Consider the following 26,898-nt stretch of genomic DNA (forward strand, 5'->3'; position numbering starts at 1 on the left):
TTAAATAAAACAGTTAATTTATATAAATATATTTGGTTTGTCATTCTTAATCCTACAGAACAGTTCTATAAAGTTTCAATTACACCTTTATGTCCTTTAGACATAAACCGTTGACTAAGTCTGGAGTTAGGATTGGATTCAACCACACCTAGATTCATCTCTGAGAAAGAGTTTAGAAATCAAGGGCGTCTTTTCTGCATCGTGTGACACAACAGGAGAGTTTCTCTGATAAACTTTGTCTGAAGCTCCTATTCTGTCCACAACAGTCTCACAGGAGCAGAGCAAAGGCGCAGAGAATCACCTCCCTTGATTTTCTGGCTACGTTTCTTCTTATGAAGCCCAAGATACAATTGGGTTTATGACTACAAGCACACACTATTGGCTCATGTCCAAAAAACCCAGTGGAAATACAGATTTGTATTTTCCTTGGGCAGTAGAAAAAAATGTATTACAGTTCTCAGTGTAATGGATTTTTCTTAAAAGAGTATTTTAGATGTGACAGGTTTCTTCTGGGTCATTTAGCCAATGCCTTTGCATTAGAGGGGAAATATTTTATTGTTTCTAAACCAGGTCTCATACAGTGGTGTCAACTGGCTTTGAATTTTTCACTGAGGCTGATTGTATACCTGCCCTTGGCAATCTTTTCCAGCATTCATCTGCTATAACTGAAGGATTTCCTTTCCCACCATACTATTCCCTAGTCAATGCTGATTTTCCGGGCTGAAGTTTCAGACAAGTGTTCTTTCTTTTCAGCTCACTCTCTCATCAAAATGAAAATATGGTTTTTCTGGTATCTGAACGACATTTATTAATTTTTTAAAAAGCACTTTACTTTGTAATAGCTTTGTTTAGCTTTGTTTTTTGTTTTATTTTTTATTTTAATGGCAAACTATTTGTTTTCTTAAAGAGAAGAGACCGATTATCAAACTCTGCCTTAGTAAGCACATACTTCAGGTTAATGAGGCTACTCCAAAATAGGTCATTTAGGGGAGAAATTCAGACAACCAATAAAAGCTTTCAACTAAAGAACATTGTTCTTGCAAGAGCCAGAACTAAACCCAACATTATAATGGTGCTTTATAAAAATTAAAAATGTTACATTAGAAATATTACCTACTCTAAAACAGAGTTCTTCCCAAAACACTATTTATAGCAGTAAAGTGATTCCTTTCTGTTTCCTCTCCCACTCCCCATCATCCCAGTTCTTTTTAATAACAGCCTTGTTCATTTATTTGAAGAAAAAAAAGTTACCTTATAGTTAAATATTCTAAAAATGAAAGTACTTTTTCTACATGAGATGTTACTATCATCTATAGAACGAATTTGTTTTCTGTGGCTTAAAGTAAAGCTTTCTCCATCACTAGCACAAAGGCTGTCTTCTGAGTAATTGGTTTCAGTCATACTATTTCATCACTGCTCAAATTTTATACCTATGTTATTTTCTCTTCCATTAATCTCTAAATGTCAAAACTCAAATTGGTTACAGTCTCTACTGCTTTCAGACAAGATAGCTCCATTTAATTATGTGTCCCTAGGAGGAGAGATGTTTCTAGACCAGAAAGACAAATAAACAGGAAAAAAATTAAGCAAAAAGGTATCAATCTTTCAAGGTAGAAACCACAGCATCTTAATATTTAGGCAGAACAATCAGCAAGATACTACTTCTCCATCTCTTTCTACAGTACTTTATGATCTTAGAATATGCCAGCACATTAATGAAAGACAGCTGATGAGTAAACTTCCTTGCAGCAGGCACTCTGGTATTTCCAAACTATTCTAAATTAAATCTATGTGAAAGTAAAGGGGATATTTACTTGATGTTTCAAAAATAAGAAAGCTTCGTAAGAAATAAGCATTTGAAACCTGAGAGCTGCATATTATTTGCACCCTATGAATCTAAGTAGATTTTCTGTGATTATCACTGTTAGCTAGAATATGTCATTAACTTACTTATTAGGATGACTCTTTGCATTGTAAGGGAACAAACAAATTGTTTTTTTTATAGTTTTATGGTAAGATGAACTAATACAGATATATGCAGAACGACAAATGTCTATAAAAATACTAGATATCTTTTAGAAGTTGTGTGGTGATGTATATAAAGGCTCATAAAACACTGAAGGTGTAGACAGAACCAATCTGAGAATAAATCAGTATTACACAATTTGCATGTGAATAGAGTCACTGTCATATGAAAAGGGGAGATTTTCTCAAACCCCAGAAAAGCCAAGAGCTTTTACTGAGCAGTCAACAAGTTTGGAGGGTGGCTCAACTGACTTGGTCAGGGTCACAGGCCAAAGCGAGAAACCCCCTCTTAGGCCTCCATACCTTTACCCAATGCCAGTGACTGCCAATGTCCTTGAAGGACTCACTCATGTTAGTAGTTTACAGAATAAAACTCTTTATTAATAAAACTATAACAGATTAAGGTTTGAGAATTGCCAACGATAGTATCTGACTCCAAAAATATATTCAAAGCAATATACTAACAAGCCCTAATCCCCAGTAAAAGCTAACTCAAAATAATCATTCAACGTGCACAGAATATGGCTCTTATCCAATAGGCATCCCTATTAGGAGAAGACAGATTCATTCCATTAACAGATCCCACAAATTACAGTGGAGTCTTCTTTCCCTCTCTTCTCCCCATTCTAACTCACTTTTGTACTGTATCTTTAGGTTTAAGGTGGAGTGAGTAACTTTAATTATGTATCTTAGTGAGTGATAGTTGTATCTGAAGATAGTATCTGAGATAATCTTGGAATGGGGACATTGAGTCAGTCCAAGGAGAGGGATTTCACCATGGTTGCTAATTCACAGCAGGACATCGTCCTGTATCTCCCTTGGCTTTCAGCTGCTGTGTGGCTTATCAACTAAAAATTACCACTGAGTTCCCTCCTCTGCAAGGGTTTTGACAGAGCCTGTCTGCTTCACTCTCCTATGACTATCCCTTAGATTGTATTGTGTGGGAGAGATCAGGTGTTCTGACTGTGTTCCATCCAGGGAGTAGCGACTGTATTTTTCCCTATAAATTCTGTATCATTATCATTTTACCCTCAGTCGTCTTCCCACAGTCACACAGAATATATGCCAGATTTGAAATATGAACCTCCTGACCCTTTCTTTGTACTTTCTCTAATGTTTCCTTCAGAAATCATAATCATAAAATGAGTTGAACTGGAAAGAACCTTAAGGATCATCTAGTTGCAATCCCCTGCTATGGGCAGGGACACCTTTCACCAGACCAGGTTGTTTAAAGCCCCATCCATCCTGGCCTTGAACACTTTTAGGTATGGGACATCCACAACTTCTCTGGGTAACTTGTTCCAGTGTCTCACCACTCTCACAGTAAAGAATTTGTTCTTAACCTCTTAACATCCTAACCCTCTTTCAGTTTAAAACCATTTCCCCTTGTTTTGTCACTGTAAGCCCTGCGAAATAGTCTCTCTCCAGCTTTCTTGTAGTCCCTCTTCAGGAACTAGAAGGCTGCTACAAGGTTACCCTAAAGCTTTCTTTACTCCAGACTGACAATCCCGCCTCTCTCAGTCTGTCTTCGTAGGAGAGGTGCTGCAACCCCAGATGAAGTAGCATCTTTGTGTCCCTCCTGTGGAATACCCACAGTAAGTCCATTTTTCCTACACAGAGGGTGCCAGAACTGAACACAGTGCTCCAGATCGGGTCTCAAGACAGCAGAGTAGAGGGGGAGAACAATGTCCCTTGACCTGCTGGCCACACTCTTATTGATGCAGCCCAGGACAGAGAGGATAGATTCTGGGCTGCAAAAGCACATTGCCAGGTCATGTTCAGCTTCTTGTTAACCCCCAAGTCCTTCTTAGTGCTGCTTTCAATGCATTCTCTGCCCCGCCTCTGAATTCAGATGAATTTGTATGGAACATTGTTCAAACTTTAACATGAAAATTTCTTGATGCTTTTCATAACATAATACTGTTTAGTACTTCTGGATCTTTTTATGAAATAAATAAAGGTTTTTCTTTTTTAGTGTTTGAAATTCATTTTTACAGTGATGATTCAATTAAACAGTAAATATAGTTATTCTTTATTTCATAAGTGAAATCATTATGTATTTTTCTACTTTATATGGAATTATATGTCAAAGAAGAATATTTAACAAAAATAACAAACAAATAAAGTCCAAACAAAAATCTATCAAAATGAGTTCTTTAGGTATGACTCCAAGTAATAAATGAGTCACAACTTCCTAAATATGTTGAGTAAGAATCAACTAAATGTATTAAAATAAAAGGCACAACCTTCTATGCAGAACAAATACTATCCAGGACATCTCCATTTGGTATTAAAGGAAAAATAAAAATATCCTTTTCTACACAGGTAAACTTTTATAAATCAAACACAGAGCAGAAAATCTGGTCTCCATAACTTTATCTATAATCACTGAAAGATAAAGCAACTCAAAATATGTAATTTTAAATACATTATTTGATCTTACTTTGAAGAAAATTAGCAAAATTTAAGACAAAGTGCTTGGACAATGAAGACATAGAATCTACTTCATATGGTCAGTATTTTATTAAATAGACAAATAGATGACAAACTGAAGGTTTCCTCACTGAAATCAGAAAACTGGTTCTGGGTAGAGAGAAAGGTAGTCAGGCAAAGAATAGATTACATCAGTTTTGAATCCTCTTCTTTCTCAGACTTTTGACATTTTGAAGACTTTTTGACAACTCCATAAATTCACCCATCCTACTTGCTTTGTCATCTTCCATTGAACATATAGGAAATACTAATGCACTAATGGTTAAACCAGTGAAACATTCTAAAACAAGGTGGACACCAGTACTTTGTGCTTGCAAGTAAACTCTCAGTGATAAATATTCATCTGCTAAGGGTTTATGGATGTGTGCTTATATGTAAAGTTGGTCACCTATGCTTGGATTTAGGAGGGCTTTGGGTGACAAAATCTAAATCAGGAAAGGACTGTGATGAACTGATCTTCCCTGAGCTATGTGCCCAAAGACTCTAATATATACATATATATATGTATCTTAGAGGATATGGTGCTTGAACTTTTGACTTATATGAGACTTATGAACAATCTGAGCCTTTTCCTGCATCTCCCCTTTTTAGCAAACCTCTCTTTAATATCCTCTTCCCTTTCTTTTTACTTTTGATAGCACAACTCCTTAAGGTGTATCAGAACTTGCTAGTTTTCTGTTCATAGAAAAGTGGGTTGACTGGAGATGTAAAATATTTCAGAAAGAGGTAAAATCTGGTGTAAGGCTCTGATGGTTCAGGCTACTGACAATGAAGAGTGACTATGCAGTATGAATAGTAATGCAAGGAGAAATTTTAATACAGTAAAAATGTTTTTTAAATATCCTAAATATATGGCTTGCCTGAAGAATCTGTGCATAACCTAATCCTCAATATCATTCCTATCACTAAAATGTTCGATGAACCACAGGGATTGTTACAGTAAGAAGTAAACTAAGGAGAACTAAATTACTTTTCTGTCCTTGATGTTGTCACTGTGATTATTCTATTTCTCAAGTCCTTACAAAACATTATCTACATTCAATGGAAAGGGGTCTACGTATTTTAATAGTTTGTGGGTCCCACTGCACTGCTTCAATTACCACAGTAGGTGAAAAACTAGGAAAATTGCAAAATTAAAACCCAGGTATGGAGGTTGTTGTTGGTTTTTTTATTATTTTCTTCCTTATTTAATTGCCATGGTGTACGACTACACAGATTATTTTTTAAATCATTAAAAATTGAAAGGTTAGAAAAAAACAGAAATTGTAATCTAAATGTAGAATTTGGTGTGAAAAAGGGAAAACTGTTGTTTTAGGGTAACAATAAGCCAAACACAACTTTGAAATGTGTTTACTAAGTCATCAGATTTACACGGTGTGATGGATGATCTGTAGTTAAGGCTTGTCAAGGAACATCAGGGTATTGAGAGACTGGGAAGTTTAATAGAGTCTTCATTTCCCCATGGATACCTAACTCTCACTCTATTTCTGCATGTTTTATTTTGATGTTTTTGTTGGTTTTGTTGTTATTGTTCCATTATTTTGTGCAGTTGATTGATGAGTTTCAAATACTGATCTCTACTGTTTCTCTCCAACTCTCTCCAGCTAGAGGCAGAAGACATGAGAAGAAAACTAACTCCCTTGGGATATGTAAATCGCACAATACATATTACAGAAGTGACAGAATTTATATAAGGATCCGGAATCTATTTCCAACTTCATTATTTTCTAAGGAATGACAGTACACAGAAGTCAAATAATAATAATAAAACATTTCAGTATATATACTTTACATGAATACACACACACTAAAACTCAGAGCTAACAGAATCCTGTCATTACAAGAATAACAACCCAAAACTCATCAATATAGATTTTGGATAGCTGTTGTGGCTGGTACACATAATTTTAAATTTTAATTTCATCTCACATATTGGTTCTGGTTTTTTTTTCTTTTTACATAGTTCTTCACAATCAGTATTCAGAGACATACCTATGAATTTATGTAATATTTTCAACTACTTTTTGTTATTTTATGCTTGGTGAACCTAATAAATATTAAAACATTTGCCTTTCAGAGCATGAAAATGTTATAATTTCATATACAAAGTTTTCATTAATAGTTGTTATAGCAATTATAGCCCCTATCTGGAGCAAAGCCATTCGTGTTAGATTGAGACGAAGCTTTACCCACAAGAGTGATATGCGTCACCCCATGTGATGTATACTTTTGTGGTTATAAAATGGTGGTGACTACATGCTAGTATATCTTCCTGATGAAAAAGAGTTGTCTTTTGATCAATTGCCTTTCTGTGAGACAGTTAAAACTCTTCAAAAACTTAGTGAAAATATAACATTTAGTTAGAAATAAGTTCATTTCACTGAGTGACAGCTCATCTTCCAAAGATGAGATTGGAAACTAAAATTTAAAGCTCTGTTGAATCCTGAAACCACAAACTCACTGAACCTCTACTATAAGTTGTATTTTGTGTCTTCTTCCCACCAGTTATTTATTTCTGTATAGCAAAATCTTCAAGACGCAAATCATTCTCTTTTTCTTAGGCTGCATAACTCCTCCTCTCTTCTCTCTCCCTGCTCCTCAATTTTGTCTCTTTCTCTCTCCTCGCTTCCAATTAAAATACATCTGTTCTTATAGATGCCAACTGTCACTCTTTTCAAGGAATGTCCAATTTATGCATATTAAACTAACCAGATAATTTTTTCTCAATTTGTATTTAGACCAAAGTAAAGAATTGTGCACCTAAATCTTGCCAAATTCTCCCCACCAAACCATGTGCAGGTCAAACAGAGAATGTATGGTTTCAGATACTTTTCTTTTGTTCTTGTTTTTTGGAATAATTTATTAGTTAGTACACTAATTTTTAAAAAAAAAATTGAAGTGCTTAAAGACTTGAACCTATGAATATACTTCTCGTTCATTCAATCCATTCAGAAACCCAGGTATTGGTACATTAAGAGATACTATGGTGAGATAACTATTTTCCGTTAATCCACTGTACTTTTTGGATCATCTTTACAATTATTATTGCACAAAGTAAAGTTCTCAAACCAAAGAGAATATAAAATATACAGATGCTACTCTAATCTCTGTTCTGTTTCCTTTATGAAGTCCTAGAAAGAATTTTACACTTTCCAAATAAATATTGTTTCAATTATTATGTAATACTAAGGTGTCTTTGACTGTTTATGAGCCAAAAGAGTGCTGAAAGAAATATCTAAGAATTTAAGCAATAGGATTTTACAAATTATAGAGAATCATTTATGAACTATAAGGAAGAAATTTTTTTATTTCTTTTTTCCCATTTCAAACCAGAAAGACAAATTATCCAATTCAAACTTTAATGTAACATAAGCTTATTGGAATGGAAGAAACAGAAGAATAAACCTCTGAGATTCCAGACGCAACTTGAATCTCACAGTTTTTGGGAAACTGAAAAACTATATCAAACCAAAACCTTAAATAGATATTCTATTAATAATTGTCTAACTTCTAGCTTTAAGTAAGTCTATTTATAAAGTTTTTACTGATTCCATGGACTCATTCATTTGCCTCAGTAATTAAAACAATCTCTTTTATGTAGGTTTCTTAAAAGTTACATCAAAGGAGCAGTTTAGTTTGAAGTGTTCATACCTCTTGCTGTTACATAAAATTATTCTGGAGTATTTAAGCTAAAAAAACTTCCAATCATTCAAGTACAATAAATGCAGAGACATTTTTGCATCACTTTATTTATTCTGAATGTTGGCCAAATTAACTTGTAATTCTAAAAAAACCCGCAACTACCAATGAAAAGTAATTTGAAGTGGCAACATATCACTCTAAATTGCAATCAAGGTGTTACAATTTGTAAACTCAAGCTTGGTCTAGCATTTATTTTCATAAATGCAACTTTTTTTTTTTTTTAGAATGAGGAGAAATTTGATTATGGAAAATCAAACTGCATTCCAAGCATTTAATTTAAAAGAGAGAAAAAAAAATTCCAGTTTGCATTTGTGTACATACTTTCAAACTCTCCTGTTGTTTCTACTTTATTCTGTAAGAGAAAGAGAGACAAGGGAAAGAGCTACAGTTAGGTAGTGACTCTCAGGGGCTGAATATCTGCACATTAATACAATAACAGAAAATAGTAAAGACAGTAAAAAAACTCGGTAAGAACAACTGGTATTTTCGGTGAAATAATAAGTTGCAATGAACATTAAATTGTGTATTCTTTTATTGCAACTGTGAATTAATAGAACTGTATTTCTGCTGTTTATTTTATTCCTCTTAAAATTATAGTTTGCAATTTGTTGGCATTCTAGTGACCAGGTAGATAAGATATAGTTTTACAAGTGTAAATATTGAATCTCATATTTCTGGCAATATTTTTAACAGTTGCTTTACTGAATAGAATTTGTGGGGTTGAAGATGGTATTCTGGAAAATCCTGAGTTCTGAAAAAAAACACATGATGAAACAAATTTAAAAAAACCCACATTTTTTAATTTCTTTTCAAAATTTTCTTTTTAAATTTAACTGCATGGATTTTTAAACAGTTAAAAACCTATATCCCCATTGAATGAGATATCAATCAATAAAAAGATAGTGATCATCAGGCATTGGAATAGGTTGCCCAGGGAAGTGGTAGAATCACTATCCTTGGAAGTATTTGAAAAGCATGTGGTTGTGGCACTTGGTGATATTGTTTAGTAGTGAACATGCTGGTTAGACTCCATCCTAGAGGTCTTTTCCAACCTTAACGAATCTATGATCCTTTCACTTTAAAATGTTCTAGGGGAATAGACAAATTGATGAAAAATATTTAGAAATCCTCTTTAGTACAAACATAAACCCAGAAAATCAAGACTTTATGTATTCTTGGATCATGTATTTCCAGTGGAATTTGTTTGTTCGTCTATGGTAGCTGATCCTGAACAAAACTACGAGTACCACATTCCTACCACATGACAACAGTCACCTGAGTATGAGATGTTGTGGGGAGAGAAAGGTGTCCAGCTGCCTGGGCTTGCCTGCACTGTACCAGATGATCTTACTTCAGTTGGGACCTGAAGCAAGAGATCCTTCTCCGTGGAGCAGAGAAGACCTCAAGGCTTACTTGTTTAGAGAAGTGAAAATAAAGAATGCTTCTGTAGTCCAAGAGCACTCTCAAGAGTATATACTTACTCAAATTACTGATTAGTATGCTTGTATGGGTTATGCTCCCTGTTCCCATGTAGTGCTTATGTATTTTACATAACTAATAAAACAAATTAAAGAAGCAGCCCTAGCAACAAGGGTCAGAATCCTATTTCGCCACTGTTATGTAAGCATCCCACACAACAAGCTACAAAATAATTTTCCCATTGCCTCCCTGTAATTACGATTGAATTCTTTTCTGTGCACTGGCAGTGAAGAGTGGAGACCAGATGAAGACTGGAATAGTTGATTATTCCTTAGCAATTCAAGTACTTGAGTGCCCTCCAGCTGAAGGTGACAAGTAGGTGATAGAGAAGCTCATGTTTTGGGTTGTTGTGTGCCACCTGGACCTTACAAAGACTAGGTAGCTCCCTTTACATGATCAGTAATGTCATGTTCAGGCAAATGAACTTTAAAGGCTCTATGCAGTTTTTATATTTTGTGTTCCTTAAACTTTTATCCTGCAAGAGTCAGAATTGGTGAATGTAAATTTTCATCCTCAGCTACAGCAAGAGAATTCCAGTATAAATCCAACAAATTCTCCAGATTATTCCATATATATCTTAGTGTCAGATTTAATTATAGAAAAAAGGTACTGTTAATGCCAAAATGTATCTATGTGGTCATACAGGGTAAGGAAGTGATAGATAATATTTTGAAGAGATGCAGGATTTTAAATATACTTTTTTATTTTGCCCATTAACTACATACTTGGCTAAACAGAAATATTTTTAAAATGCATATCTTTTATTTGATTAACAGTAATGGTTTCTTTGGAATCAACCTAGTCAAGTGAATCAATAAATACAGAATTTGGAAATTATTTAAGTATCAAGTGAAATTAAATAGCTGATATACATACATATATATATATATATATACACATATATACACACATACACATACACACACACACACATCGGTTGCACAAGAGGGACCTGTTAAAGCTGTAGCGGTCACCCTATCAAATAGGTATGCTGTTTTTCATAGCACGTTGGTAAAATTTTTTGCCCAAAATATTTTTGACATCGTATTTCTCTTTTTTTTTTTTTCTCTTTGAATTACTAACTCAGTTATCAAAAACTGAAGAGGATGAGGAAGGTGTATGGCAGGGAAACCAAGAATTCAAACTGTCAGAACAGTGCTAGGAACATATGTTAAATAATCTGTCGTTAGTCTGTTCCCACAACAGTCAACATATGTAGAGTGGGGTCCAGATTAAATGAGAATTAAACAGTCTACGGAAAATATACTCATGTCATCTCAGTCTAGTCTTGTATGTAATTTTATGGAAGAACTATGTCCTAACCGGATTTGAAAGAAGAGAAGGACATATGGCTCAGTTCAACAAGGATATTTGGTGTTTGTAAATAGTACGACAAAAAAGAAGGAATTTACTGTAATTCACTTTGTTGTAAAAACTGATAAAATGCTGCTCATTTATTTATGCCTAACATTTATCATGGTTAATTTTGGCTTATTTTCTTTTTCTTATTAAAAAAGTATTGATTACTTGATTTGAAATGACAAGTCATGGATTTTCAGAGCTTGTAACAATTACGTACAAAGAATACTAACACAAGTGCCATGAGATCAATCTTTATCCTTTTATAAGTGATCAACAAACTCCAACAACGGAAGAAGACTCAAAGACAGGCAAGGATGATGTGCTCATGAAGCTCAGAAAAGAATGTAGGAATAGGATCACAGATATTGTAAAGGAAGCTGAACTTCTCTCAACAGCAGGAAGACCAGAAGGTAGACTTTGTCCTAAATAAACATCTGCATCAGTTAAGTGGGTCAACTAGTTATGTAACTGGTCTCCCAAAATTAATCAGTTGAAAGTGTTATATTCCTAGTCCAGACAGATCAACATGGGGGAAATGTATATGTGTCTCAATCCAACACGGAATATTGTGGGAGCCTAAACCCAGCTTTCAGCAAAGGAAAACAAGGGCTGACAAAAACCTTGTGATCTGAAGGAGTTGGACCCTTCCCACAAGACCTGTTAAAGTTCTACCTCTTGGATCAAGCCTGGTTCCAGCAGAAATCAGAAAAGACTTTTGAGATGATTGTATCAAACCATGTCTAAACCCCTGTAATCCCTCTATGCCCCATGCAATCCTACTAGAAGAAAAATTAACTATTTAGAAATTGCAGTAAAAACTTGTGTAATTCCATAATTAACATAGCTCGTCCCCTTCATTAACATGTCCAACCTCAGATACCTTTAAAATCGTGTTCTCGTGTTCAATAAACTATTCCAGTTAGCCCATACTGGAATCGTGTCTAGTTTTTATTTTTCAGACCGCCACTCAATATGAAAAACAAGAAAGTAACAGAAATAACTTTGAAAAGAGCAAAGAGCTTGAGCTGGTTTAAACCCATGCAGTCCTTTTCAATGACTGGGGATGCTCAGTTTTGATAGAGAGCGTGTAGAGTCTGGTAATGGGAATCATGTTTGTATTGTGATACACCCGTGCATTACAATTGCTGTTTTGTACCTGTGTTTGGAATCCAGCGTATTGATGAATCACTTTTCTAAATCAAAACTATGTGTAATGTCAATTATCTTCAAAGAAATAAATTTAGCATTAAAACATTAAATATTCCGAATGTGAAAAATCTAAAATAATCAGAGAGAATTGAACTATGACACCCAGAGGTTATATTTGTGAAATAAATCTAGCATTATGAAATTAATACATGTTAAGTTATCATTTTATTAAAGCCAATGTTCACTGTGTTGAATTACTAGGCTGACATAAATGAAATACTTACTTAAGGATAAATTTAAAGCATGTGTTTAGAAGCCTCACCTAAATCCAGAAATGCTCATTTACTTTAGTAGGTCTTGTTTAAGCAAACTAGTTACCACGTGTCTGAACTGCAAACAGAAAGAACATTTTCAAGATGGATTTTAAATACAAAATTGTCAACATTGTGGTTAAGTGCATTGCAAGATGATTTTTGGTTTCTCTACATGGTAATTCTTGACTCCTGAAAAGGGTTTGCTGAACTCCTTCTATAATCGACAGGGATAAGTCATGATTGTAAAGGTCAGTTTAAGGTCATTGGTCATTAAACAGGTCAATCGATTGAAATTCATATAATCTTTAACACATGGTGATATGTCCAGTTACCCAGAATGCTCTTGTATTTCTTCACAGTGCTTGGAATTTTTAAGAGCTATGTTTCCTACACTCCTGATTAACCTCATCTTTTCACTTATTATTTGCGTGATTCACTTATTATTTGCTTAATATCAGCCCACTGAATTGGGAGTTTTTATGGTAAGAGAAAATTATTAGCATATAGTTGCTAATAGTTGTGACCATGCAGCTAATTCTATAACATTGAGGTCAAGTGTAATTTGTTTTCATAATGGAGACACTTAACAAATGATGCAGAAAAATTTACAGTTGTAGACAAATTGGTCCAAGGTTACAATATATTCACTATTATAGAAGATATATTCACCAGTATAGGAGATATATATATATATATTACATATACATCTATAGTTATACATACATACATATATATTTCAATAAATATGGATGTATTTCCACTGGAACACTTCAGTAGCTTTTACTTCTGCAGGACAAACACAGTGTAATAAATAGTGAAACAATTTCATCTAATTTCATGTTGATTGGCAATAAGATTTCATAAATATCTGAAAGAAGAGAATAATCCATATATTGAATGACAACTGTTATGCAAAATATTCTTCTGTTTGATGTCTGACTGGGAAGCAAAAAAAAAAAAGACAGACACCATCTATACAGTGGTTTGGTTTCTTCTATTAAACCAAAGTTTGGAAGACTGACAAGCATTTTATGGTTGTTTTGGGTTTTTTTTTTTCCTCTGTTTTTTTTTTTCTTGTGACTTTCTATGATGCAAGTGTAATTTCTTATTTCATTTCTGTGATGGCAAGTTTTGACATTTCTGTAATTTTTTGTTTAAATTCACTTTTCATTTTGAAATATCCTATTCCTTAAATGTTGAAAAGAATTTATATGTTAAAACTAAATTTAACTTTTTTTCAGAATAAAATAATTCATTCTGCTCAGAAAGCATTTGTCTGATTCTTCAATTCACTGAAAATGCTGGTGACTTTTTTAGCTGACACTCTTATATTTGTTTTTATAACTGAAAATTAATTTCAAAATCAGTTATTTCCTTATCTTTCCTTATGTTTACTTAGTATATAATACATTCTTCCTCGAGTTTATGTCTATTTAAATGGAATTTAGTGAAACAGCACGGCTAGTTTTTTTCTCCTGACCTGGCATAAGACATGATTATTCTTTACTTGTTTTGCAGTCAGAAAAAGCTCAAAAGAAGAGAGCTTCAGAGAGCTCCTTGAACTTTTCTTTACATTTCTATTTTTCTGCAGTATAAACAAAGCTGTTATAAAGTACCGTAAAGATGTATGCTAAGTTAAAACTAATATTTGAAGAACTTTTTTCAAGTCAAAGCATGTACGTAATTCTGCAAAATTATATCTGTACAATTTATTTTTTGTGTATATTTGAATTTACCTGAATAATTTTGAAAAGCATTTTTGTTTTGCATGTATCTATAACATGCTTTTTTGCACAAATATAAACATTTAAAAGGAAAAGGGATGTGGAGTTTTCCAAAGGTTGATGCATAGTAAAAATATAACTGAATAATTCAGGTTGCACCGTTAGTCATACTTGCTAAGAATCCGCCCTCCATACCCCTTAACAAACACTTTTAGCAGTGCATATTTTTGGTGTGAGTCTGGAAAGTTGTGTTTTAGTGCTCAGAGGAAGAGTCCTAAATCCATATGTCTTTCAAGGGGAACAAGCTGTAAGACAGAAAACATTGTTTGTAGATGAAATATCATTTTTCAAAAGTCCCTGAGGGTGGTTGATGGCAAATCTCTTTTGTGAAGTTAAACTATCTACAAAATTATTCAGATCATTTTATTGACATACATGCTCTTATTTGTGAGGAAAGAAACATAGTAAGGTATAGAAACTGAACTTACTTTTTAAATGTCTTCTACTTCGTCTTCAGAAATTTTAGCGATTCAGCGTGGGCACCGGCACACAGTGTAATAATGTTCTAGTCCCTTTGGTCCTCTTTAATGTAGCATTCATCTTAAAAATAGTGATATTGCTAAATCTTTTTGTTGCTTTTTTTTCCTGAATGTTTTCCCTATTTAATAATATATTATCTTATTCCTCTTGATGACATCTGTTAATTTCATTTGGCTGTGCAATGTGATTAAATTTACCAATTTCTTAATTATTACATTGTGAATAATTAATACTTTTATATTTAATTTTGTTGCCAGGAAAACATTAATCTAAATTACACAGAAAACCTTTTCATATAATCAGCCTAACGCATAACTGTTTCCTCTTTTCAAATTAATCTGAACTGTTAATTTTAAAAGTTACTTTTGCAAGATTCTGTTGTTCCAGCAGTTTCAGCCCTGTTGTGCCCAGAATTGTCCAAATAAGAACACACAGTCTCTGCCTTAAGTAATTTTCAGGCAGCAGGAAAAAAGAAGTTAGAAACTAAAATTATATGACTTGCAGGCTCAAGCCTTTTTTGTGCAGAGCTGTACACTCAACAGTGATTGCCTTTCTCAGTTTATAGTTTCACTGCATGTGTTTTGTAACCTATTGAATAACCTTTTTACCTAACTAAGTCTATTCTACAACTGATGATGAAGTCTTGAAGAATTTCTTTCTCAAACATATTGAGATTTTCAGTAGTTACTAATGATATCTCCCTTTCACCTCTAGTATTTATAAGTTTACCTTCAGGAAAGAGGAACTTCGCTCAACAGTCATGGTCACTGTTTTCTGAGAAGGAAATGCATATAAAGGATTGAGGTTGATGGAAAGAGGCCAAACACCAGCGACAAATCTGTATTTTTGAGAATCATTAGTCTGATTCAACTGCTTTGAGAGCTTTGATAGTGCTGACTCTGTGGGTAGAATGGTAGAAATACAAATTCTGCTGATATTACTTGTTGGACTATGGAGTACAATTTAATCAGCTAAAATGCAAGATCTTATTTTCCTTTCTGAACAGTGAAAGCCCTGGAAATTTACAAAATTGCACTGGCTATTTGGCAAGCTACTGCTGTAATGAGATGAATTGTCCATATAGGTAGAGAGGAAAAAATCACAGCCTGATGCATTCTGTTATTGCAAAGTGGTACTGAGGAAATAATGTAAATTAGTAAACTTATAGTCTTAGAATCTCTTTCTAGAACAAATGTATTTGCTTGCTGTTCACTATCTGTCTTAGCATTACTGAGTTAATATCTAAACTGGGACAATCATTAATGGAGATTCTATAAGTATGATCTGTGCTTATTTTCAGCAAATCTACCCAGAAACCCCCACCCCTGTCATGGAGTAGTCTTACAATCAATTGTTTCAAGACAGAAGCCTTGAATAACAATTGTTAATCATGTGATACCTGCAGACTGTTTCCATTGCCCCAATTATGGTAAAAATGTTTTCTTCTTGAGTTAATCCTGTTTCTGATTTAAAAAAAAAAAAAAAAAGATTCTGAAATACATCAACAAAGTAACAATGTCTGAAATTCAAAATAAGATATATTATTACTTCAGGGAGCACTGTTAAAAGACTGAGAAAAAATAAATACAATGGAACAAATGAAGAAAAAAGAAAATACTTTTAGGGTTTGGGATTAAGAATGTTAGATATTGAATGAGTGGCATTTCTCAGTAGCCATGGTGTTGGTATAATAAACCTAATTGGGATAGAGACTGTAGTAAATGCAATAGTTTTACTACAATGTTTTGCAGTACTGAACTGTGACCATGGAACAACTGAAGAAGGTTAACTTTGTAGTTAGCACAGAAAGAGAATGGCATATAATAAAGGGAGGAGAAATAAAAGCTTTAAAGATCCAGAACCAGGGAGTGTTAGAGCTACGGTTACTCACCAACAGCCCAGGTTATAATATCAGACAACTTTCCCTTTTTTAAAATTATTTAGTGTTACACAACTGGAATAAAATTAGGGTAGTAATGAGTCTTTTACATAGATGCAAAAGGAAATAATTTTTAGAATAAAGCTACACTGTAAATGTAATAGGGAATAGAACCTGCTCCTAGTGTCTTCAAGTGCTTCTCTCAAACATTTGAAGTAGAGACACATGGACAGATGCAACACCAAAGTGCAAAGTAAATTTATTTAACAAAAATAAAAATAAAGGGCAACAAATTATTTTCTCCTCTGTATTGACACAATTCAAACTGTTCATTCTTCTAATCTTCCCCAAGACAGTATGACTTCTGGAACTAGCTTTCCTTTGATTCTTCTTATGTGGCACAATAAAGTGTTAATTCTCCAAACATATGGTGGAATACTAAATGATAAACATGCACTGAAGGCCTCAGGTCACTAAGAAAAGTTTCAGATTAATTGCTTATCTCAGTTGTACTTCCAAGCCTTGAGAGATTTGTCCATTTCTAATTTAACATGAGAGTTGTGGGAAAATAATCCTTGCTCTTGGTAAAACTCATGAAAGTCACATTTTCCCAGGAAAAACAAGGTCTTTTTGAGGAAGAGGAGGATGGTGGTGGTAATGGGAACTGACAAAATTTAAAACAGAATACCAAAAATTAGCAGAATGTGGAATTAGTACTAGGACCTTCAATTTTATGGGATGAAGGCACGTTTGCTATTTTGCATGGAACACATCTGTTAAATTCTGCTATTATCTTAATGGTTTTGAGTGTGTATATGATGCTAAGATTTAAATATAAATGCATTAAGATTGTAATTTGCTTTAATAGTGATAATATTTTTTTTTCCTTCTGCTCTGAAATAAGAGTATGGTATAATGCATCTCATACTAATACAGTGCAGTTAACTTTCATTATTTTTGAGTTTTCAGGCCAGCTTTCAGGTTTTTCTTATCCTGTATAGATAAAATAGATACAGAAATAGTCACTTTGCTGACTTTTAATTTTCTTCTTTATAAATCATTGTCATAGAGTAATATTCCTCCTATATTTAGAAAGGCTTGAGAAGGAAAACTGAATATTCCTACTTGAAAACTCTGTAACATTTTGTGTCAAAAATGCAACTCTGTCAGAATAGTATTTAAACTTCAAAGTAAAAACCATCTATATTAAAGAATTTTGGAATTAGGGCTGTTAAGGCATGTTGAGAGTGTCTGCCTTCTTCAGTGATTTCAGCCAAAGACTCTCATCCCCTGGTTACTGGAGCCCAGCCTGGTTCCTGGAGTACCTGTCCGGGCTGAGAGATACAGTTAATTGTTTTCCTATTTGCAGGGAGACAGAGAGTGAAATTAAAGAGGCAAAAAATAGTTAAGAAAAAAGGATTTATATAACAAAAAATAATACAGACTGGGAGTGTACTGACTGGCCCTTTTTACCTGCAACCAGCCCCTTTTATACCCTCTTCTCTCTGTCTTCCCACACTTGTTCCTCCCTTATCTCATGTGATGCCTCCTTTTCACCATCTTTGACCCTTATCCTAAACATCCTATAGTAAATTTCACACATTCCACAGGTCCCAGTCAAGTAATCCCTAATAATCTTGTTATTTTTGTTTCCTCGTGGCAGTTACAATGTTCAAAGTAACCATCTTCAGGGTTATATCTCAGTAGTTCCTTTATGTCCCATCCACTAGTGGCCAAAGAGTTCTGATCTTCATTATTGTCACTGTTGTAACTTCTTTTAGGTTTGTGTATAGATATGTTTAATTACAAATTTCTTTGTTACTTATTTCTCTTATACTGAATAGTCCTAAATCAAATAACTTAAAAAAGTACATGCCCCCAGTTTCCACATTCTCTTACACAGAATGTAAGCTTGGTTTTAAAAGTAAATATAGTATGGCCAAATTCTCGATCAAATATGGTGTTCAAGTTTTCCATCTCCAAGCTCATGAATAGGTCACTCAGTTAACAATTTCTGTGATTAGAAGAGCTTCCCTTACCTTGTTTCTTTTGGTTATTTAAAGTTGATGATTTAAATTTTTTTCAATAAGGATAATAAAAATCAAAGGTTTTGTTTCATGCGATTTTTCTTCTTTTACCTTCTAAATTCAGATAGATCAGTGTATTAAAGGCATTAGTTACAAGACCTTCAGATTGTTGTTCATCCATGTACAGCTCTCAATCTACTCTCTAGTAAAGCTAGAATGCTTTGAACTCCAGGGAAACTGTTAAACCGTGACAAGTTGAATATGACACTTGGAGATGGAAAACCTGCACAGCATATTTGATCAAGTATTTGATCTTATTTTATTAGTTTATAAAACAATGCTTACAACTGCTCATATATTCAGGGTCTTTTTTCCCCTTTTGTCTCTCTCTCTTTTTTTTTTTTTTTAATATTAATTCACTCAAACCATTGGTAACATTATTTTGTTCTTTCCAATATCGTGTGTTGCTTTCCTTGGCTGCTACTCTACATGCCCTATGATTAACTAATTTTAATGATACTCTTCTCTGTGTTTGTTGAAATGTTTAATGATCTAATGTTAGTCTATTGTTATCCTACTCTGACAGAGTAATCCTCATTGCCAGTTAGCTTGAGAAGGTGCCAAAGAATCTCTGTTATTAGTGATGAGAAAGGCTGTGACGCAATGTTTTCAACAGTGTTATAAATTCTTGTGGCATTTAAGCTATTTACATTAGCCTTCTTTTCCTTCTTGAATAAATATATTTAAAAAAACCTTTCAGGTTAGCTAAAGCATTTAGGGAATTTTAATCCCTGGATACTGTCTCATACATATATTATGAATATCTTCTATCATGGTATGAAATTAAGTAATTTTGGAGTGTGAGATATAACAGCCAAAGTGATAAAAATATCTGCAGCAGATATAACCGAAAATATTAATGCCCTGTAGAGTTACTTACTTAGGAAGGTAAAAGTGCTCAAAGAAGCCAACAATTGTTTTCAATTTTTCAATAATTAATTCTTGATTCATTAAAAATTTGTTACAGATACAAATCACAAATCAACACATTTCTATGACATAAAAATAATTTCTGAATTATTTTTTTTAATAATTGAAATACTAATATTATTAGTAATTTTTTTTTTTCACTTTTCAATTCCATTTTGGGACAGAGATTTTTTAGAATATAAAAACCTTCTTTTAAGGTACAAACCTAATTTTCTATTAATTTCTGCTAATTTAGTTTGTAAACAACACATTGGCAAGGTTAGGTGTAAGCTCTAGAGGCAGTTGCATAAGATTACAAGGATGATGGTCAATGGAAATAGCATAAGCATGTAAAAGTGAGAGACACAGACTCTCTACAGCTGTTGGAGCAGTGATGTGTATTAGATGAGAGGTGGTAGTGGATTGCTCAACTGTCACGGGCATTTTCTTCAGGGCGTCAATGTACTATCTGAGTCCAACAACGTCTTACTGCTTGCCCATCTTTTCATCTTGTCTCGGAAGCTACTGTCTGACATTCAGAGGACCACGAATTTGCCAGTAGCCAGAAGAGGACAGAAGACAGAGAAGAGGGACGTAGACTACAACTTGAGCATGACTTTTTTCACCTACCTGTCTTCCCACTATCAGTTCTCTATTATCTTGATAATGCAGGGAATATGTCCTGGGCAATAGTGGGAAGCTGAAGGAGAAGGATAAGCAGAGAGCAGAGCCAAGCATATAGGCAACATCACCATCAGAACAAGCAGCTGCGAGATTTGTTCAGCCCTGAAATTCTTGAACTGTTTGGAAAAGATGGTGTTTGTGTGAACTACTTGTTGATACAGTTGAAATGAATTGTATCACCTTAAGAATGATGACAATAGTTTTGCAGAGATTCCTTCAGTCAAACTACAGAGCATCATGCTTGCATAAATATTGCTTAAGTCTCATCTTTATACCCAGCAGATACTTCCATCCTTACTTTGGGCAAGGCCTCTAGCAAGTTAAAATAGCTAATCAAAACAATGCAAGGGACTGGCAGAAGTAACAGCAAAATTATGACAAAGACTTGTTTATCATGTCTGGATTCCAGTCTAATTAACCATACAAAAGCTGTTCTCTTACCCCAGGCAAATAAAGGCCTGTACTCCTTACCTGCATATGCATTATGTAAATTAAAGCAGTATTTTGCATCTGTACTAGGCTTTGGATCTACTAAAACCCACCACATCTCTGCAAGAGCAAAGTAAGGATGGGATGTTTTGATCTGTGGCAAGTTAGAACTGATATAAATTTTCTGGTTGCCTTTGTCTCACAGATATAAAAAAAGTTGGTGGAAAAAAGATAACCACTACACGTTCCATAGCTTTTGTTACTGTACCAGAAGTGTCTAATGCGCTTCAACTGAAGGTAAGGAGCCACCATAGCTCCTTCTGATTTCAGAGACTTAAATACACACATTATGACAATCCCCCATCTTTCTCTCTGCCATGTCCATTTTTGGTAAAACACTTCTCGGTTTTTTTCCTAACAGCTCCTTTCACCTTTTTATTTACTTATGTCAGTCTTGTCCCCCATGATGAGGAAGAATTTACCATCAGTCAATGACACAAAACTGGGAGAAGTGACTGATATACCAGAGAGTCATGGTAACATCAAGAAGGACCTACACAAGCTAAAGAAATTAGTTGACAGGGACTTCATGAGGTACAACAATGGAAATTACACCTGAGGAGAAATAAACCCATGCACCAGACCTGGGGGTCTACTGACTGAAAAGAAGCTTGACTTAAAAGGACCTTGAGGGTCCTGGTGGACACCAAATTGAACTAGAGACGACAACATTCCCTTCCTGCAAAGAAGGCTAATGGTATTCAGGACTGCATAAGGGGAAGTGTTGCCGATAGGTGGTCTGGGTCTCTCAGTACAAGGGAGAAAATGACATAATTGAGAGAATCCAAAAAAGGCCACTAAGGTGACTAAGGGTCCAGAGCATCCTTCCCATGAGGAAAGGCTAAGAAAGTGGGACTGTTAAACCTAAAGAGAAGGTCCAGGAGGGATCTTATCAATCTGTATAAATATCTGAATAGAGGGTGCAAAGACCATAGTCAGGGTCTTTTCAGTGGTGTCCAGTGACAGGACCAGAGGTAATCGCACAAACTAAAACACAGAAGGTTCCCTCTGAATATCAGGAAAGAGATTTTTACTGAAAGTTCTTCTGAGAAATCAGATACCATCAAAGGAATTTCTCACCTTTGTTAGAACAACAGAGAAACTCCAATTGGTTTAATAAGGTTACAAATTTCACTCCTCTACCTGTCATGTTTTCTCTCAGGATATTTCAGTTTCAATGTTAGTAAAATTTAGAGGAAAGTTTAAATTAAATAATATAAGTCAGGATTATTTTTTTTTTTCAGAAGAAAAGTCAAAGAAAAGAGATTATTATTATATAAACGTGAAAATACCTTTTTACTGAGACCAAGCAATGGCATGGGATGCCCAGAGAAGCTGTGGAGTCTCTCCTTTTTGAGATATTCAAAAGCTGTCTGAAGATGGACCTGGGAAACCAGTGGTAGGCGGTCCTGACTGATCAGGGGAGGTTGGACCAACTTACTTCCAGAGGTCCCTTTCAACCTCAACCGTTCCATGATTCCCTAAATTCAGAATCTCTAGCTGAGCAGTGCGCTTCTGTTAACTCAGCAAAACTGCATTTTCCTGTTTATTGTGACTTAATATTAAAAATAGCTGGCATTCAGGATAGAATCTGGGGTATATAGAGGACTTGCTTCAAGACAAAAAAGAATTTAGTGTTTGGTCTTGAAATGTAAAAAATTAGCACTCCTTTATTCAGGTAAAAAAATTTGAAATTATGCAAAATCAGTAGAATAATCCTCTAAGCAAAATGATTCTTATTTTAATCACAATTTTATTAACTTAATATCACTTCTATGTCATAAGTAGTATACTGCTTTTACTATGGAGGTATGGAAACTCTAACTTTAGACAAGGACATTTAAATGCTGTAGAAGTACAAACTAAAAAAGATCTCTACTTTCTTAGAGATAGAGGAGTTTAAGAGAACAGATAATATTTGAGGCGAGGCAGAAAAGTACCATGAAGCAAATAGACAATATTGATCAGTATAATAAATAAAAATTTGCAGTGTATATATTGAACTTCTGAACAAGCATAGCACAGCATAACCATACTTAAGTGTTGTTTCCATTCCAAATGTGTCTGATGTAGTATCTCATCTGGGACCTATGGGAAGCACAGCAACATATTACAAGAAGTTTATACACTCTGATATGCTTCCATAGGCTGAATTTTTTGTTTGTTTTGTTAGTAAACATTAAAGATTTCTGGTTTTATAGAAATAAATAAGGGATTTAGGTTATGAAAAATAAATTCAAAGTGTTGACATCTCTTTCATAGATTCTAAAAGTGAAAACTCCTTTTAAAAAGAAAATATTTTTAATCGTATATTTAATATTCGGCTTCATTTCAATAATTAAGCTGTTTATTACCTCTGGAAAAGCTGTAAGAGACCATTAAAATGTGTTTTTCTGTATTATCAAGTCTGTACTTGTAAAGAAAATTTTGTTTGGTGTTTCGAAGTTCATTTGTAAAAAAGGTTTTTCATAGAATGTACTATTCATCCCTGGATGTGAAACATGTTGTTTCCAATAATCTTAGTTGCAGTAGAGTCTTTAAAAGATGATGCCTGATCTGAATTTATCCAATTTTTCCTTCCCCTGAGAAGGTGGTACTACAAAAACTCAGCTCTAGTACCTACTTCTATTACAAAGCTAATCCATAATCCAGGGTTACTACCACTGGAACATTTAATTGACTAATACATTTCCATAAAGGTATAAATCAGAAGAAAAAAAATCACAGAAAATATACATTGTTTTCTCCCTAATATTCACCTATTACTTGTCACTTTCCAATGGTCTTTTTTAGACAGAGGTAAGTTGGGGTATCTAAAGAGTAATTTTGATTTCATTTAGAAGTTAGTTTTGGAACAGATCACTATGTTGTCCTCAGCATTCACTTTGAATGGTACTTACTGAAAAGACAAATCCAAGTGTTTGCCTGGCACCTGAACAGCTGATGGATGTACAATTCAATGTGAAGTTGCTTTGAAATGCTTATTGTGTGTATATTGCATCCTCACTACCAGCTGTTTCACTTTGCAAGATCAGTCCTATCTAATTGCATTACTTGTTACTGTAGACATATTCACTGAATCCAATTTAGTTTGGGCACACAGAGTACCTCTACATGTGCAACACAGATGGCAAATGAATATGAACAAATTATGCCAAACTGTAAGCATGTCAGACTTATTATGGATACCTACAACATGTTCAGTTGGGTTGATCTGTCCAAGTATAATGGATACTTCTATGGATATTGAGCAACTGTTCAAACAGACAGAGTCTTTACTCCAGCTGGGGTGGGTGGACTTCTTGTTAAGTAGTCAAAGTTTTAGCTTTTAGCAAGAGACCTTCTTATCAGAGAAATGGAGATATATAAATAAAACACTGTCAGCTGTTGTAATGGTTTAACCCCAGGTGACAACTAAGCACCATGCAGTCGATTGCTCACTTTCCCCCACGGTGGGATGGAGGAGAGAAACAGAAGAGTAAAAGTGAAAAAACTTGTGGGTTGAGACGAACTCGTGGGTTCATAGGTAAAGCAAAAGCTGTGGATGCAAGGAAAACAAAACAAGGAATTAATTCACTCTTTCCTGTTGACAGGTTCAGCCATCTCTGGGAAAGCAGGGTCACATCACGCATAATATGACTTGGAAAGACAAACCCCATCGCTCCAAAAATCCCTCCCTACCTTGTTCTTTCCCCAGCTTTATATGCAGAGTGTGACACCATATGGTAAGGAATATACCTTGGGTCAGTGTCCTGGCTGTATCCCCTCTCAAATTCTTGCTCACTCCCAGCCTTCTCACTGGTGGGGTGGTGAGAGACAGAGAAGGCCTTGAGGCTGTGTAACCACTGCTCAGCAGTAAGCAATACATCCCGTGTTATTAACACTGTTTTCAGCACAAATTCAAAACATAGCCCATTAGTAGCTACAAAAGTAACTATTCCAGCCAAACCCAGCAGAATTGTTCCTAGAAAACTTTGACACAGCCTTAAACAGACACTGCAAAATAGCATGTCTCTGTTTCCTCGAGGTATTTACTCTTTCCTGCACATGAGAATAGAAAGTAAATCTTGTAATAACATTAATGATATCACCTTTCTAGCAGGCTCTGCATACTCTAAATAATAATAAATATTTATAGTCATTGTAATGATTAACACTAATGCAATATTTATTTGTGGTTTTCGTCAGCAGCCATGTATCAATACGCAAAAAAATCATGTCCAACAGAAAGAGTTTTCACACTCAGTCTTATTTCTGAAAACTTTTACAGATAAGCCCAATTCATTCACTGTCCTGTATTAATAATTTTTGAGTTTATTTGTGAAAAGGAAAACATAATTCAGTTGTTGTTAATTTAACTTTTCAGAAATATGAACAGATTTGATGTAAGTAAGAAAAATATAATTTGACAATGATAAAGGCTGAAGAGTATAGTCCCCAATTACAGTGTAAAGTGGTGGTCAATGCTGAGTGTTTATCTTGTGCAAGGTGGTTCTTGAGTTGCATCAAGAGATGCTTGTATTCTTGCTCCCACAAAATTTCCCATTCCATCACACCTGGTAATTATTTTTTTTCTTTATTTGGTTGAGTATTTTATTGTTTTCTGTTTGGTTGGTTGGTTGGTTTGTCTTGTTGTTTTTTGCTTAGTTTGGGGTTTTTTTGATTTTTTTTGGGGGGGAAGGGTTGTTGTTGTTTTGGGTTTTTTTTGGTTGATTTGAGTTTTTTTGGCTTCTAGAAGTAAGTTTTGGAGATTCACGGGATCAGGAGTATGAGATAATAGCTGCCAAAGATGGTAGATGTTGTTAATCTTAAGCTGTATTTTGGTACTTTGCTATTCTGACAAGATTTATCTTGATTGAACTTGATAACTTGACTATTTCATCTACAGATGGAGTTGAAAGAATTATAGTAGGTATTTCTTCTAAATTATATAAAGTATAAATAGAAAATAATTCACAGGAAATGTAAATGACTATTGGATGTGAATTGTCTCATAAAATAATGGACCTTTTTCCATATGGAGTTGAGATATCCTTTAATAGAGTAAGTAACAAAACCAGAATTTTGGAAAAAAGTTGAAAAGAAAAAAACATTACTTTCTCATGTTATTATAGTCAAAGCCAATAATTGATTTAGGTAAAGGTATTTTGATTATTCTGGAAGTCATAGGCATAAGAAATCATGTAAAAGTTGTTCACTGAGAATAAAAAGAAATTCTTGGCTCATTAAAGAAGTAATTTAATTTTACTGAGACACACTTTCTGTGTATATCACAATGACAGTATTTCTTCCTACCTCAGACTGTATTTTCCCTTTTGAGTGGATTTTTAGCTGTGATATGTCAATTTTCACTCTTTGGGATTGAAAAGGAAACAAATTTGTTAATATATGTTACTAGTTTGAACAGAAACCCTGTGTGGAAGCTCAGTTCACAGTGTAATTAGCTGAAATTCTCAGCCTCTAAGTTACCCTGACTTTCCTAGGTAAATTGGTAAACTAGGAAACGTGTGTTTCATTGTGACTTTTATACAAATAAACCAAGATTTTAGAAAACAATCTCATGAGAACAAAGATTTTCCCTTAAATGAGAATGACTTCCTACATGAAAGGAAGGCATAAGAGTTTAGGTTCTATAGATATGAAGTGTGGGTCTGAAGACCACCATGGTATTGCTGCTTGGTTTTGGTTTGGGTTTTTTCTGTTAGTTCCCCCCTGCCCTTCCTCCACCCCCATCCTGGTAGTACAGATATAGTCAAACATCTCGTAAAAGCCATACAATAGATATTTGCACTGATGTTACAATGGATTTTCAGACAGATCCTAAAAAGATTATTAAAATCATACAAAAGACCAAAGAAATTAAGATAGTCCTAGCGAAAGAGAGAGAGAAAGTAACAGAAAGGGAATGAACTGGCATTGTAAATCTGCCCATAACTAACAGATCATCTCTAATTCCTACTCAACTCAGACCTTTAGAGCAAAAAACTTGCAAATAATTTTGAAATAGGACTTGTTGCAGCTGGGATTTGAGAAGGCTTTTCAAGCAAAAAGCTGTTGTGAAC

At 34.3% G+C, this 26,898-nt stretch overlaps 1 long non-coding RNA gene across 2 annotated transcripts in view; it reads right to left on the reverse strand.

Moving 5' to 3' along the window:
* Positions 1 to 26,898, reverse strand: part of LOC113945326 — a 57,618-nt gene that overhangs the window by 24,253 nt on the left and 6,467 nt on the right. The window contains exon 4 of one of the 2 annotated variants that reach the window (XR_003527049.1): positions 24,549 to 24,634. The exons of the other annotated variant lie outside the window; for it this stretch is intronic. This is a non-coding gene — a long non-coding RNA (uncharacterized LOC113945326). Of the gene's footprint in view, positions 1 to 24,548; positions 24,635 to 26,898 lie in introns of those variants that run through there. 2 annotated transcript variants of the gene reach the window in all.

Source organism: Corapipo altera, unplaced genomic scaffold (assembly GCF_003945725.1).
Source record: "Corapipo altera isolate COAL_440 unplaced genomic scaffold, ASM394572v1 0, whole genome shotgun sequence".
NCBI lineage: Eukaryota > Metazoa > Chordata > Aves > Passeriformes > Pipridae > Corapipo > Corapipo altera.